General features: G+C 44.9%; 1 long non-coding RNA gene across 1 annotated transcript in view; it reads right to left on the bottom strand.

Moving 5' to 3' along the window:
- The window catches only part of LOC132537663 (uncharacterized), a 458600-nt gene extending 442478 nt beyond the window's left edge, over positions 1-16122 (bottom strand). Inside the window, exons 1-2 of the long non-coding RNA XR_009549128.1 lie at positions 15675-16122; positions 5685-5746 (exon numbers count right to left, since the gene is read on the bottom strand). This is a non-coding gene — a long non-coding RNA (uncharacterized LOC132537663). The remainder of the gene's footprint in view (positions 1-5684; positions 5747-15674) is intronic.
- Between the last annotated feature and the right edge of the window lie 200 nt (positions 16123-16322).

Here is a 16322-nt window from a genome sequence, read left to right as displayed (position 1 = left end):
TTTGGAAGGACTGACAAATAAAATTATATATATGATGGGAATGTGCAGAAAAGGAAACAGCCATGGGCAGGTCACTAGAGAGAGCTGGGAGCACCATCACTGCCTATGCTCAGGAGAGGCTTCCTTGAGCTGAAGTCAGGGGAGGTCTCAAGAAGGAAGGATGACCAGTCATAGCTGGTTAGAATAGCCCTGCAGAACTGATGACCCATGGGGTTGGATCCCAAAGCTGGAAGTTTCTGGGTGACAAGGTTGCTGAGACACTCAGCTTTCTGTCAGAATCTTCCGTGGAGCACAGAGTGCTCCCAGCGTGTGCTCAGATGGGTGCTCTGCAATGCGAGAGCACACCAAGGGCTGACTCTTCATCAGCCTTGTCCCTGTCTGTTGTACCTATGCTTTACAAAATGCAAAAACTTCTGCTGAGATTGCAGGATACTGACCTTTGTGGAGATGACACTATTTGCTAGATGGAATGTCTGTGTCCTCCCCTTCCCCTGCCCTGCCCCAGCCAATTCTTATATTGAAATTCTAACTCCCATTGTGATGGTGTTTGGAGATATGGCATTGGAGAGATGGTTAGGCCATGAGGGAAAGGAAGGAAGGAAGGAAGGAAGGAAGGAAGAGAAAAAAATGTCAAAAAATGTCATTTATTTACTACACATGAGAGAGTTTTAAATGGGACTGAAAGAGGGGGAGAAGTCAGAGCACCACTCTGGAATATGTGGCACTGGGACTGAAGGAGAAAGAGAAAGTCGGATGTTCTGCCAGCTGAGCCATTTCCCCAGTCGCTCATGGATGAATTAAAAGCCCAGAGAGCCCCTGACCTCTTGCATAATCACCATGCTAGCTACTCATATCTAGAGCAGCACAGGTGCAGAGGTTCAAACTGAAAGCCTCTGATATGCAAGTCCTGTGCTTCATCAGCTGAACTATTTTCCAGCTGCTGATTGACTTTTACTCCTTCTTTCTTTTATAATAAAATCACTATATTTATTTATTTATTTATTTTTAAAGACTCAAGTATACTTCAACAGGTTACTGCTGAAGCCAACTTAACTACTGGTTTGTGTTTTGCTTGTTTGTTTTTGTTTTACAGAGAGAAATCAAGAGAGGAGGGGAGAAGGATAGACACTTGCAGACCTGCTTCACCACTTCTGAAGCGAACCCCCGGTAGCCGGGGGCTTGAACTGGGATCCTTAGGCCTGTCTTTGCACCTCTTGTCATTTGTGCTTAACCCACTGCACTACTGCCCATTCCCCTTATTTATTTTAATATGGTTCCAGGGGATGAACCTCTTTTTTAAAAAATTGATTTAATAATGATTGACAAGACCATAAGACAAGAGGGGTACAATTCTACACAATTCTCACCACGAGTTCCACATCGCATCCCCTCCATTGGAAGCTTTTTTATTCTTTATCTCTCTGGGAGCATGGACCCAGGATCATTATGGGGTGCTGAAGGCAGAAGGCCTGGCTTCTGTAATTGCTTCTTCACTGGACATGGGTGTTGGCAGATCAGTCCATACTCCCTGCCTGTCTCTTTCCTTAGTGGAGCAGGGGTCTGGGGAGGTGGGGTTCCAGGACACATTGGTGAGGTCATCTTCCCAGAGAAGTCAGGTTGGTGTCTTGGTAGCATCTGCAACTCGGTGGATGAAAAGCATTAAGATATAAAGCAGAGCAAATTGTTTAATAATCAGGAATCTAAACTGTTTAATAATCAGGAATCTAAAGGTAAGATTAGGGCAGATGATATTTGGGGCCTCCATTTTGGAAAAAAACTTGTAGGTCTATTTTAGGTATATTCTTTTTATTATTATTATTCCCTTTTATTGCCCTTGTTTTTTTGGTTGTAGTTATTGTTGTTATTGATATCATTGTTGTTAGATAGGACAGAAAGAAATGGAGAGAGGAGGGGAAGACAGAGAGGGGGAGAGAGATACCTGCAGACCTGTTTCACCACCTGTGAAGTGACTCCCCTGCAGGTGGGGAGCTGGGGGCTGGAACCGGGATCCTTGAGCCAGTCCTTGCACTTTGTACCATGTGCGCTTAACCCGCTGCCCGACTCCTATTAGGTATATTCTTAAGGGGCTCATGGCTTTTGCTTGAGCCCGACAGCTAACATGCAGGTGAGCTAAAGGTACTGTCTGGGGAGATGGTTTCAGACTTAGAAATAGGACCTGGAAACTGGATCAGGGAAGAGAGTAACTCCCAAATATGGGGAAAATATATAAATACTGTTAGCTATAAACCCCATCAATCTGATCTGGGACCCATATTCAGCACAGGAACCTGTAGGTCTGAGCTCGTTTTCTGTGGTCATAGCTAGAAACATTCTAGGCTGCATTCATTTCAGTACCCGTCTTCCTCAAGTGACAGAATATGTTGACCCAATCTCCCTTGGGAGTATGGGGCAGTCCCTACCATTTTATTTCCATATTGAGGGCAAGGTCCAATAGAGGCCCACAAGATAATCCATTATGCGTTCCTGATGGAGATGACCAGCAATGGTGAAGGGTAGGATCTATTAGAGATCTAGGCCCATCATATCTATGTGGGAATCCCAGAATTCTTTGACTAGGGCCCCAGATGATCGAGTGGCCACCCAGAATCTCTTGAATGCATAGTCCTATCAAAGTGCCTTGTGCAGGTGAAGTTTTTCATTCTCATTGGGGGGGGGGTTGTGATAAGAAGGAAGGAGGGTAGAGGTAGAGAGAGGGAGAGAGAGGAGAAGCCACACCACTCCACCATGGAGATTTCTCCACAACAATCTATGACTCATGCTTCCATATGGTGCTGGGTTTGAACCCAGGGCCTCTCAGCAAGATGTGTGATCTCCCTGGTGAGCTATCTCCTGGCTCTGGTTTTCTCTTTCATGAGGAGTAGGAATGTCCATTGTGCCAGAACTCAGGTCACACAGAGATAGAGCTTGTCAGGGACATACCACTGAGCAGTTGTAAGTAGGCTCACTCACCTACCCCCACCTCCCCCAGCACAGATGGCACTTCAGTGCCCATAATCATCCTACAATTGAGGTGGAGAAGGAAGGATGGTGATGCCCATTTCATAAATGAGAAAAGTGTCACTAATTGATACTAAGTTCACTGGTGGCACTCTCAAAAGAGATGTCATCCCAGAATCTGTGAGTGTGAGCTTATATGGGAAGAAGAGCTTTGAAGATATAATTGAGGATCTCAGGATTAAATCATCCTCGACTAGGGTGAGCTCTTACAAAAAAAAAAAAAGAGGGAGTCGGGCTGTAGCGCAGCCGGTTAAGCGCAGGTGGCGCAAAGCACAAGGACCGGCATAAGGATCCCGGTTCGAACCCCGGATCCCCACCTGCAGGGGAGTCACTTCACAGGCAGTGAAGCAGGTCTGCAGGTGTCTATCTTTCTCTCCTCCTCTCTGTCTTGCCCTCCTCTCTCCATTTCTCTCTGTCCTATCCAACAACAACAACAATAAAACAACAAGGGCAACAAAAGGGAATAAATAAGTAAAATAAATATTAAAAAAAAATTTAAAAAGAGAGAGAGAGAGGTAGAGAAAGAAAGGAAGAAAAAAATAAAGAAAGAAGGAAGGAAAGATGTGGGGGGAGACAGGAGATAGCTCACCTGGTAAAGCATGCTACCTTACCACACATGAGGCCCCAGATTCAAGCCCTGACAGCACATGGAAGCTCCACAGCACCGGGGGAAGCTCCATGGGTGGTAGAATGGAGCTCTGGTGCCTATCCCTGTCTCTCTCCTCTTTCTCTTTTCTTTAAAATATTATTTTGTTTATTGTAGATGAAAGAGAAAATTCCAAAGGAAAAAGAGAGAGATGTGGGCTGGGAGGTAGCACAGTGGATAGAGAGAGCACTGAACTTTCAAGTGTGAGTTTTTGAGTTCAGTGCCTGGCAGCACATGTACCAGAGTGATGTCTGTTTCCTTCTCTCCTCCTATCTTCTTCATGAATGAATAAAATCTTTTAAGAGAGAGATCGGGGTCAACTATCCAGAGCACCACTTTGGCACATGTGGCACTGAGGATTGAACCAGGACCTCGGGTATGCAAGTGTGATGCTCAACCAATTGAGCTAGTTCCCCAACCACACCCCCACCCTTTCATCAAAGTTCTGCTCAACTCTGACATATTATTTTTAGTTTTTTATTTTATTTCATTTTTCCTCCAGGTTTATCGGTGGGGTTCAGTGCCTGCACTTCTAATCTACTGCTCCTGGAAGCCATTTTTTTCCCATTTTTGTTGCCCTTGTTATTGTTATTGTAATTGCTATTGGATAGGACAGAGAGAAATCGAGAGAGGAGGGGAAGACAGAGAGGTGGAGAGAAAGACAGACAGCTGCAGACCTGCTTCACCGATTGTGAAGCAACCCCCTGCAGGTGGGAAGCGGGGCTGGGAGCTCGAACCTGGATCCTTACACCAGCCCTTGCACTTTGCACCATGTATATGCTTAACCCTCTGTGCTACCACCTAGCCCCCTCAACTCTGGCATATGATGGTACCGGGGATCAAACTTGGGTCCTCTGGAGTCTCAGACATGCAAGTTCTGTGGCCTTACACTAAGCTATCTTCCAGTCCTCCAGTCTCTTCCTCTGTGTCCTCTATCTCTCCCCCCCTCCTCCCCCATCTCTCTATAATATATATGAAATGAGAAGAATTAAAAGGCCTGCCTGAGAACAGTGGAAATGTGTATGTGAGGACCCAGCACCATTAGAAGACAAATCTAAGGGGTGGGCGGTAGCACACCAGGTTAAGCACACCAAGTACAAAGCACAAGGACTGGTACAAGGATCTCGGTTAGAGCCCCTGATTCCCCACCTGCAGGGGGTTTGCTTTGCAAGCAGTGAAGTGGGTATCTATCCGCGCTCCCCCTTCCCCTCTCACTTTCTCTCTGTCCTATCCAAACAATAACAGCTGCAACAATAGAAAAAAAAATGGCTGCCAAGAGCAGTGGATTGGTAGTTCAGGCACCGAGGCCCAGTGATAACCTTGGAGGAAAAAAAAAAGAAAAAAAAAAATCTAAAATTTTTGTAGAAGAGAAAGGGATGGAAAGATACTTAATGCCACTGAACTTTAAATTCTAAAACAGTAATTTTTATGCCACATATGTTCCAGCTAAATAAAATGTTTAGCCCTTAAAATTTGATTTAGGGGAGTTGGGCAGTAGCACAGTGGGTTAAGTGCACGTGGCACAAAGCACAAGGACTGGCGTAAGGATCCCGATTCGAGCCCCAGGCTCCCCACCTGCAGGGGAAGTTGCTTCACAGGCAGTGAAGCAGGTCTGCAGGTGTCTTTCTCTCCCCTTCTCTGTCTTCCCCTCCTCTCTTTATTTCTCTCTGTCCTATCCAACAATGACGACATCAATAACAACAACAATAATAACTACAACAATAAAGCAACAAGGGCAACAAAAGGGAATAAATAAATATTTAAAACATAGATTTAGTTATTTTTGAGAGCCAGAGAAAGAGATTAGAGCACCATATGTGTTACTAGGGATCAAACCCTGGCCTCATACATGCAAATCATATACTCTCCCCTCTGAGTCACCTCTCTAGCTGCTGGATCAACCGAGTAGGGGAAGGGAGAAGACACACACAGAAGATAATGTGAAGATGGAGGCAGGGACTAGACTGATGTGTCCACAAGTCGAGGTACACAAGAAGAGACATGTGAGACTGCAACTCACTCAAGCCTTCAGGAGGAACTGGCTCTGCCAGCATCCTGACTTGGGGGTTCTGGCCTCCAGAACTGAGAGAAAACATTTCTGCTGTGTTAAACCCTCTAGTTTGTGTTTGTGTTTGAGTTTTCTACTCAGTCCTAGATAACACATACATAAAATGGCACTTGACCGAAGTCACATTGCTCACTGTCACAGAGACTTGGAGCTTCTGACTATAAGTCCAATATTTGTTCTGCTCTTGAAATGCCCCTATGGCAAGGTGGCTCAAGAGGCAACTGGGGCACCAAATACAATAACCTTGAATACTTCTACGGATTCCCACAGCCCTTCAGGGAGGTTGGTCCTGCCCCTCTAGACAGACGAGACTCAGGTGAATCCCAGTCTGAGGATTGTAGGAGTTTCATCTGGAGCTGGCAATGGGGGGCATGTGGGCACTATTGCCAGTAAGTATCCCCCACACATTGTACAGGTTTCTATCCAGAGGAACCTCTTTCCAGAATCAGGACCTGGGTGGAGCAGTCCGGCCCACAGTAGATCTTTCTCAGCTATTTCACACGACTTACTAAGGATTCCCATGCTCCAGATGTTTGGATAAAATTTCAGTGAGACCAGGTTGCTAAGCTTGAGTATTGAAGGTACAACCACACTCATGCCTGTCCTGCTAGTATTTCACTTTTATCTAGATTCTGTGAGCCATATGCTAGTATTTATATATGCACATGTCCCTTTAAGCTATTTGGAGGATGTTTCCGCACTTGTAACCAGACTGTCTGATTTATTTCTCTGATTTATCTAGACTTTTTGTGGGAGCAGTACCTGCACCTGTGCCCCAGCCTGTGCCCATGATACCCGCTGGCCAGGGGCACAGAACCACAGTCTTAGCTTCCTCTACTGAAGGAGGCAGGCTAGGGATAGGCTGGGGATATGCTGGAAGCTGCCACCAAGCATATAAAGATCTGTTTGTTTAGGAGAGAATGAGAGGAGGGAGAGAGGACACTGTTCAGCTCAGGCTTAAGGTGGTGCCAGGGGTGCATCTGTAGTCTCTGGGGCCTCAGGCATGAAAACAAACTTATAAACTAAGAAGAAGCATCTTTAAGCTCATAGAGTAAATCTATGGAAATTGGATTTAAGTTGAAAATTATGTCATTTACACACTGTTGTATGTACATGTGTATGGTCTGAAAGATACAAGCTACTGATTTTTTTTTTATGTCCAGCCCAAGGCAGTCACATCCCTGGACAGAATTCCCTGGGGCCCAGGAGACAGGGACAGAGCCCTGTGAGACTTTGGCCTCCTTCTGAGGCACAACCAAGAGCTTGTCTCCTGCACAACTGGATTTTCCGGTCCAACTTGCATGCTCCTTCCTGTTACTCCTGCTTCTCTGGCAAACAGATGACTGCAAACCCAAACTGGGTACACAGATAGTGAGGGGGTTCTCGTACCACCACCTGGGCAGTGTGCACTCTGCCAGCATGTCAGCTGGCTTGCTGGATGCCCTCACCTGCCCCCTCTCCACCACCTCACATCCCCTATTTGTTTTCAACTCCTGTTCCCCTATCAGTCACTTAACACCATTAGTGGAGGAGAATAAGCAAGAACCTCAGAATCTGCCTTTGAGGGAGAGAAAGAGAGAGAGAGAGAGAGAGAGAGAGAGAGAGAGAAAGAGAGAGAGAGAGAGGACTGAAGCTAGAACCCAGGTCCCCAGGCCCATGGTTTGGGGAGAGAATGGGGTGCACCTGAAACTTTCTTTTCCTGCAAGCAGGCGGAGGCCCGGCGGCCCAAACAGGCAGCTGGGGTTTGGGAGAATGTGAGGGGGCAAGGCCCCGGTCAGTTTGGCCATTTGGGGGGAGGGGCGCTCCAGCCGGCCTTTGTCCTGGTGCATGGGATGTCCAGCTCTGCCCTCTGTCCTCGGAGCAAAGCAGGATCAGGAAGCGGAGCGGGGTGGCAGCCCTGCTGGCCCGACCCCTGGGTGGGCGAGACAAGCCAGGTCACCACTGCGCGCAGGGTGGCCCGTGCCTCCCGCTTGCCTCCCCTCCAGCTCCTCAAAATCTCACTGAGTTGCAGGGCGCGGTCAGGCCAGGCCTGAGGCTCTGCCTTCGGGTCACCCACATCCCGGCCCGCCCCTCCTCCTGCAAGCCTGCCGCCCTGGGATCTGAGATGGGCGGGGCCCCTCTGGGACGCCTCCCTAGGACCTCGGTGAACAAAGGCCTCCCAGCAGCCCTAGGACCAGCAGCACCAGCACCTAAATCCGGCCAGCTCCACTGAGTCAATCTCTGGCCCCAGACAGCTGTGTCCCACAGGCTCTGCAGGAGACTGTCACAAGTGCTAGAGCTTGAGGACCGCAACTCTGGAGAGCTGTCTTCTGGGAGGGTGGCCTGAGCTTCTCCAGGACGTCCATCCAATCTTTGATTCTTTCAGGGCTATGACTCCTGCGCAGCCATCCGCCTGGGCAGATTATTCACTGGCTAAAAGGGAAGGGCTGTTCTGACACGCAGCCTGGCGGTTCTTTAGTAAAGCCTTTCCTGGGTGATGACCAGGAATGACTTGGAAATTAACACAGATTTCCTCAGAGCATTGATCCACTTAGCATCTATTTAGATTAAATCTCCAATTGTTTGCAGTGGAACTGCAAAGGCACGGGGTGGGGGTGGGGGTGCTCTGTTGCAGAGCTCACAGCACCTGGTGTTCCTCAGATGCCAGCTTTCTGCCAGAGAATCTGGCCTGTTGCTTTATGGATGTCATTTCTAAGCTGAATGAAATTTATCCAAGAAAGTCTTGGAGACATTTGAAGATACTAATCTATAAACTTTGCTAAAGGCTATTCTCAATTTACAGAATGAGGCTATTTCTCTGATCTAGAAAAATGTGGGGAAAATATGATATTTTGTTATTCCCCAGAAATTCTTTATAGTATTTTCACAGATTTTCAGTACAATCTGAATACTCACAACTCTTCAATGTGTCCCATTCCTGAAGCCTCAAGTCTCACCTGTTCACCTAGTGACAGAGAAGGCTAAACCAGTGACCACAGTGAGAAGTGCATTCATTGTTGGCTTAGTGAGAAGTATCTCCAACTGAAAGTTCATCCACAGCCAACAGACTAGTGGCTTTGCTCTTCACCCAAATGAGTAGTTCTGAGGACAGAGTCCAGGTCAGAGGAGAGAGGAGATCTGAATGTAGATTGTCCAGGTCTCTCAAGTGCCATTTCTCAGGTGATCATTTGAAGGGGTGAGGGGGTTATAATAATAGGTTTTCTAGAGGGTGGGGCCATCTGGCAGGTGGATCAATGCACCTAAGTGGGTGATGATGGGAGAGGGCTTGACAGGCAGGGGTTTGATCACAGTTAAGTGCCATGAGTCTTGGGAATATGCTTTCTCTTTGTCCAAACAATTCTGCTTCGGGTATTTCTCCTTTGAGACTAATCAGAGAGGCTATAAGTGAACCACAAAAATATGGAAGTGGTTTAAGATTTATTTTACTTATTGAGAGAGACAGAGGTCACAGCACCGCCCCAACATTGGAAGTAGTTTAAATAAGAGGGACATGATACATGAAAGAAATATCTACAGCCATCAAAAGGCTCATTTTCAAAGAATTTTTAATAACATGAAAATTATTCATGATATAGGATTTTTAAAAGCTGTACAGAAAACAGTATTGTATTATCATAGAAAATGCTATGGTATACTTTGCAAAATAACTAAGTAAATTATGAGCTTATGTGTAATATATATTTATATATCATGTATTTTTTATATAAGTATATTAAATGACTGGAAGAAAATTCACCAAAATATTAACAATGGTTTTTCTCTAGGTAGTGTGGAATTATAGGTGAAGTGTCTTCCCCATTAATTGTTTCTTGTTTTTTATCATAAGTATGAATTACTTCAGAATAAGAAAAATTAATTAAAGACCTATAGTGTTCTAGGCATGATGTCACACTCAAATATAAGTAATACTGGAACCAGAAAAGACTTAGAATTGACAAAAAATCTTGAGAAGAAAGAATAGAACTGGAGGCATTACACCCCAGATCTCAAATTGTATTACAGGGCCATTGTAATCAAAACTGCTTGGTACTGGAACATGAATAGATACACTGCCCAGTGGAATAGAATTGAGCGCCCAGAAGTAAGCCCTCCACACCTATGGACATCTAATCTTTGACAAAGGTGCCCAGACTATTCAATGGGGAAAGCAGAGTCTCTTCAACAAATGGTGTTGGAAAAAAATGGGTTGAAACATGCAGAAGAATGAAACCGAACCACTGTATTTCACCAAACACAAAAGTAAATTCCAAGTGGATCAAGGACCTGGATATTAGACCAGAAATTGTAAAGACATCTTCAATGAAACAAATACAATTACAAAGAAGACTAAGGCAAGTATAAACCTATGTTGACCACCTATATTGACTACATCAAATTAAAAAGCTTCTGCACAGCACAAGAAACCAATACCCAAACAAAGAGACCCCTCACAGAATGGGAAATCTTTACATTCCATACATCAGACAAGAGGCTAATAACCAAAATATATAAAGAGCTTGCCAAACTCAACAACAAGAAAACAAATGACCCCATCCAAAAGTGGGGAAAGGACATGGACAGAATATTCACCACAGAAGAGATCCAAAAGGCCGAGAAACACATGAAAAAATGTTCCAAGTCTTTTGATTGTCAGAGAAATGCAAATAAGTACAATAATGAGATACAAAAAAATGTATAAGAAATAAAGACCCAGGCTGAGTGGTGGTATACCTGATTAAGTGCACATATTACTGTAATGTGCAAGCACTTGGGCTCAAGCTCCTGATTCCTACCTGCAAAGGGAAAGCTTCCTAAGGGGTGAATCTAGGGTGTCTCTCTCTCTCTCTCTCTCTCCCTCCCTCTCAATTTCTCTGTCTCAAGAAAAAGAAAGGGTAAAAAGGGGGAAAAAATGTAGAAAAAAAAAAAAAGAAAGGTCCATTTTCTAACCTAGGAAAAGTCAGTATTCAAAGAGATAAGAGATGTCCAGAAACCTCTCTAAACCCTGAAAAGAGGGGATGAAACAGTCTTTAGGGGAGATATCTGGTGCTAACTTGACAAATGCTTCTCGCTTCATTTCATATGGGCTGCACAGAGGACAGCACTAGTAACAATGGATGCACGCAGTCATTTTTGGATTCTCTGCACCAAATGCAGTTAATGGAAATTTCTCTGAATCCTAACTTGCTGGTAAAGACCACCATTAGAAGAAGGTTTGGGGCTGCCCAGGAAGAACACAAGCCTTTAGTCTCATAAGGGGTTTAGAAACCAGGGCAAGGTTAACCATAGCAAGGTCACAGTGCAGGGTCTCTGGGGCCAAGGAAATGAAGTCTAGGCCAGGCTTCTCTGCTCCAAGTGGGGCCTAAGGAGCTTCCTGAAACCTAAATTACAGGTATCCGCTCCAATTAGGAAGGGTCTGGGGTAACTTGACAGAATCATTTCCATGTGTCGCACAAGGAATTCAGCACAGAAGGCAGGACTAGGCACTAAAACAGGGTACAGTCTAGGATCTCTGGGGGCAAATGTGGGCTCAGTAAGGCACCTCTTGTTCTACCAGGCCAGAAGAAATTTCCCTGAACCCCGAACTCCTCTTTTAGCAGACACTGTGGAAGGGTCCTGGGTTGCCCAGACAGAATCCTTCTCAATCCTCATCATAAAGGACTCAGAATCCAGGTCATGATTAGGGTTTTTGTTTTGCTTTTTGTTTGTTTCTTTCTCTTTTCTACTTCCCCCTGCCCCCAAACCAGAAGTTGATGCTTATGCAACAAATCCATTGCTCCTAGTGGCAACATTTTCCTTTTCCTTTTCTTTTCTCTTCCTTCCTTCTTTCTTTTTTTTCATTCTTTCTTTCCTTTTTTTTTTTTTTGTTCCTTTTTGTGTTTTGATACGGCAGAGAAGAAATTAAGATGGTAGCAGGGGTAAAAAGGGAGAGAGAGGGAGAGAGAGACCTGCAGCACTGCTTCACTGCTCGTGAAGCTTCTCCCTGCAAGTGGTAACTGTTGTGATGTATGGTGATATGCGTGTCACCATTTAGCACCATAACTAGGTATCCTGAATGAGATCTATAGTGTCATGAAAAGGTCATTGAGACTCTCCCTGTCCTACCAGAAGGAGAGATACCACAGCACCAAACCTTTCTCTGGTACCATAGTAGCTACCATGTGGTACCTGGACTTGAACTAAGCACATGACCTACTCAGTGAGCTATCTCTCCGTTTCAGGCTTAGCATTTTTAACTTTTTTGTAATTCACTTGGCAAAGAGCCTGTCCACTGAGTTCCCCTCATCCTCTTTATTGAAACTCCAGCCCCTTTCATAGGATTTATAAAAATTGAGGTGGAAGGGAGCTGAGTGGTGGCACAGTGGGTTAAGTGCACATGGCAAGAGGCACAAAAACTTACGCAAGGATCCCAGTTCGAGCCCCGGCTCCCCACCTGCAGCGGAGGTGCTTCACAAGCAGTGAAGCAGGTCTGTAGGTATCTATCTTTCTCTCCTCCTCTCTGTCTTCCCCTCCTCTCTCAACTTCTCTCTTTCCAACAACAACAACAGTAATGGCAACAATGACAATAATGGCAACAACAAGGGCAACAAAAAATGGGAAAAAGTGTCCTTCAGGAGCAGTGGATTTGTGGTGCAGGCCCCGAGCCCCAGCTATAACCCTGGAGGAAAAAAAAAAATTGAGGTGGGGATTCTGTGTTGCTTGCACAGTTCCACAGTTCATTTTTCATGAGAGAACCAGGTGTCAAAGAAATAGGAATAGATCCTGTAGTAAAAATATTTGGAGCCAGGTAGTGGGAGAAATCTAATTTATAGCAAGTGTTCTCAACCATGTCTGTAAATTACAAACAAGGGGGTCACAAATAATACCGATGTTCAGGTTCCACTAAGTATTTACCCTAGAAAGTTTCTCCCTCCTCTCTTTCTTCCTCTCACTCTCTTCCTTTATTTCTTTGTTTAAAAAAATCTTCCACATAAAACTCATATCCAAGTTGGAAACTTCTTCACCCATATAAGATGACTGTTAAAAAGACAACCAGTAGGAAAATGGGCAGAGGCTATGAATGGGTAATTCAGAGAAGAAATAAAAATGGCATATCAGCACATAAAAAACTGTTGACCCCAATTAATAATTAAAGAAGTGATAAATAAAACAATCATGGGATAGCATTTCCTGTATCAAATTGTCAGCCTTTTTTTTTTAATGGAAGAATATTCCTAAGAATAGCAACAGCATGTCAACCAACATGTGTTGGGAATGAGGGTGAGAGCCTATAAGAATAAACGTCTCCAACCTCCCCTGAGGATACTTGAGCAACAGGTACACACCTTCTGACTCATGAATATCATTGTGAGAGTCTAGATAAGCATACGCTGAGACTGTAACTAGAGTGGCTAACTACAGTAGGGATCAAAACCAGAAATTCCTAGATATTTAATGCTAGGAGATTAATTCAGTGAATTACAATACAGTTGTAGAGTGGATGCTACACAAGAATTAAGGTATAGTGGATGAATAAATATATCCTTCCTTGGGAATTTGTTCAAATAAACTATTGAATAAAGAAAAGCAGCTCCCAAATGAAATGACATTTTTGCTCTGTTAGAAAAAGTAGGGGGGGGCAGGCGGTGGTGCACCTGGTTAAGCACTCATGTTACAGTGCACAAGGATGAAGGTTCAAGCCCCTGGTCCCCACCTGCAGGAAGAGAGCTTCAGGAGTAGTGAAGCAGTGCTGCAGGTGTCTGTCTCTCTCCCTCTCTATTCCTCCCCCCTCTTAATTTCTCTCTGTCTCTAGCTAGTAAATAAATAAATATATATATTGTAAAAGAAAAAAAAAAGGAAAAAGGAAGAGGGGGCAAGGAAGTAGTGCACCTGGTTAAGTGCACATAGTACTGTGTGTAAGGACCCAAGCAAGGGCCTGGGTTTGAATCCCCATTCTCCCACTGTAGCAGGGACATTTCACAAGTGGTGAAGCAGGTCTTCAGGTGTCTCTCTTTCTCTTTCTCTTCCCCTCTCAATTTCTGTTCTATCAAATGAAGAGGAGGAGGAGGAGAAGGAGGAAGAGAAAGATAAAACAAGAAATGGTATATGTCTTATAAAGTAAAAAAAAATTATGCAGGATTTTGGTAGTCATCAGTTCTGAGTGAGGCTACACTGAGTGTTTTACCTTTAATTCAGGCTTGTCTGAACTTTCTTCTTTTGACCTTCATAGGACATACCTGCTTTTGCCAAAAGGAAAAAAAAAATCTCTTGCAAATTTACTTTTCAGAGCAAAACCTTTCCTTTTATTCTTTTCTTCCTTCCTTTATTTTCTCTCTTTCTTCTTTTCTTCCTTTCTTTCTTTTTCTTTCTTTCTTTTATACAGACAGAGGAGAGGCAGAGAGTATAAAGGAGATCATAACACTAAAGTTTCCCTCAATGCTGTAAGGGCCAGGTACATGGCAAAAAAGCACACTTAAGATAAACATTTTTAAAATTTATTTATAAAATAAAAAATATCAACAAGACTATAAGATAAGAGGGGACAATTCCCACTACCAAAGTTCTGTATCCCATTCCCTCCCATGAAATCTTTCCTATTCTTTATCCTTCTGGGAGCATGGATCCAGGATCATTATGGGGTATAGAAGGTGGAAGGTCTGGCTTCTGTAATTGCTTCTCCACTGAACATGGGAAGAAAAATTTTCTAACCTGTTTTCTTCTGGGAGAAGGTCAACATTTTAGAACAATTAAGAAAATCCTTAGACCAATCACCCTCCTCTCTGCATCTCACCTTCCACTCACCTGCCTCCTCTTTCCAGCCTTTTCCACATTGTTGGATTATGAAGTGGCTAAGGGGGGGTGAAACTGAGGTAACAGAGGAGGATCCAGAGGAACCAGAGGTCCCCAGGAGCCTCATCAGGTTAAAGAAGAGTTCACACTTTGAAATTATAACTCTGTCTCTGATTCAGCTATGTGACCTTGGGCCAGGTCCCTACCTTCTGATTTTCTCACTCCCTCTTTTTGACCAAAGTACTGCTCAGCTCTGGTTTATGATGGTGCTGGGGCTTGAACCTGGGATTACCAAGAATGAGGTATGAAAGTCCATTGTGTAAACTGCTATGCTATCTTCCCAGCCCAGGCCCTTACTCTCTCAAAGCCTCAGTTTGCATAACTACAAAACGGGAATAATAATAGTGCTGACCTCATGAGTGGTTGTGAGATAATACAAGGGAGGGGCTTAGTAGAGCACCTAGCACACAGTGCTCAGCAGACAACACTCCCTATGGTTTCTGACCTGAGGAGGCAGACCTTTCCTTCTGTGGGCATGAGGTAGGTGGGGGTAGGGGTTGGGGGGGGCAGATGTACACAGAACCACTGATGGCTCCGACTCTCAACAAAGCTCTGGTGACCATCCTGGGTAAGAAGCTGGTGAGAGATGCCCCAGAGTCATACACAGACACCAGAAAAGTCTTTCTAGACTCTGTGCCTGACTCTTGAGACCTGGGATGCCACACTGGGAGGACAAGGGCTCCTGGCCCCAGCCTCTTCCCCATGTCCCACATATCTCCCAGAGATGCCCCCCATCAGAGAGTGGTGACTGATGCCCCCCCACATACACACCTCCCATTTAGCCATAACCTCATAGCAGTGCCATCTAAGTGTCCCAAGAGTTCTGAACTCATCTTGCTACTGTTTATCACCTCCTGCCCCTTACATTGTAGGATGTAGGGGTTAACAACTACCAGCACTCACCAATCACCTCAAGCAGAGGAACCGTCTCCACGAGGACAAATTCCCATACACAGAACCCTCAGCTCTTTAATGTAGGGTCATATCCACCAGGCCTATCACTCTAGCACAAGAAGACCCCTCAGAAACAGTGCAGATGCCTCCCTGACAAAAGCAGGCAGTGACTTTATGCTATTCTAGAAGATTCTATCTGGGTGTTGACAGAGCTGTGCCAACTCTAGTCAACGGATGACCTACTTGTGCTTCAGCCTCTCCAGAGCCAGGCTGCCTGGGAGATGGCCCGGGGAAACTGCCCTGAGCAGGGAGAGCCTTCACAGCAGCAGACTGAGCACCTGTGAAATGCCCCTACCCAAAGAATTGGAAAGAGCTAATACATTTTGGGTGCATTCAGAGCAACCATGACTTCACCTCTCCTCGGTGAGTCAATTATTCAAACTTACTCTTATTTCTAGAGTTAATTTATGCAGACCAACACACCCATGGACATGCTAACACCCATTAGAAAAATAGGAGCTTAGTTGGAGTGTGGCTGTGGGCAGCCACATTTTGCATTTGCAGCTGCCCCAGAAGTTAAGTCAGAATTTGGCCTGCAGAGCTGTGGCTCAGTCATGGATGAATGGATGACATAATCAAACATCTCAGATAAGGTCGGGGAGAGGGGCGGAAGCTTTGGGTATGTCTCCATAACACAGAATGTAAACCACTTGTACTTCTTTGTGTGATCTGACAACTGGATAAGCCTGGGAGTCAAGCACCCACAGATGGGAAGCTCACTTTAAAAAGTGAAATTAACAAAGCAGGAGGGGCCCAGGCAGATCAGGAGGATTCAGTTCACACCCAGCCTGCCTGCCCAGCAAACAAAGTAGTGACAAGAGCAGAGCTTCA

Source organism: Erinaceus europaeus, chromosome 3, assembly GCF_950295315.1.
Source record: "Erinaceus europaeus chromosome 3, mEriEur2.1, whole genome shotgun sequence".
Classification (NCBI taxonomy): Eukaryota; Metazoa; Chordata; class Mammalia; order Eulipotyphla; family Erinaceidae; genus Erinaceus; species Erinaceus europaeus.
The sequence above is the reverse complement of the archived record's forward strand: the minus strand, read 5'-3'. Positions and strand labels throughout refer to the sequence as shown.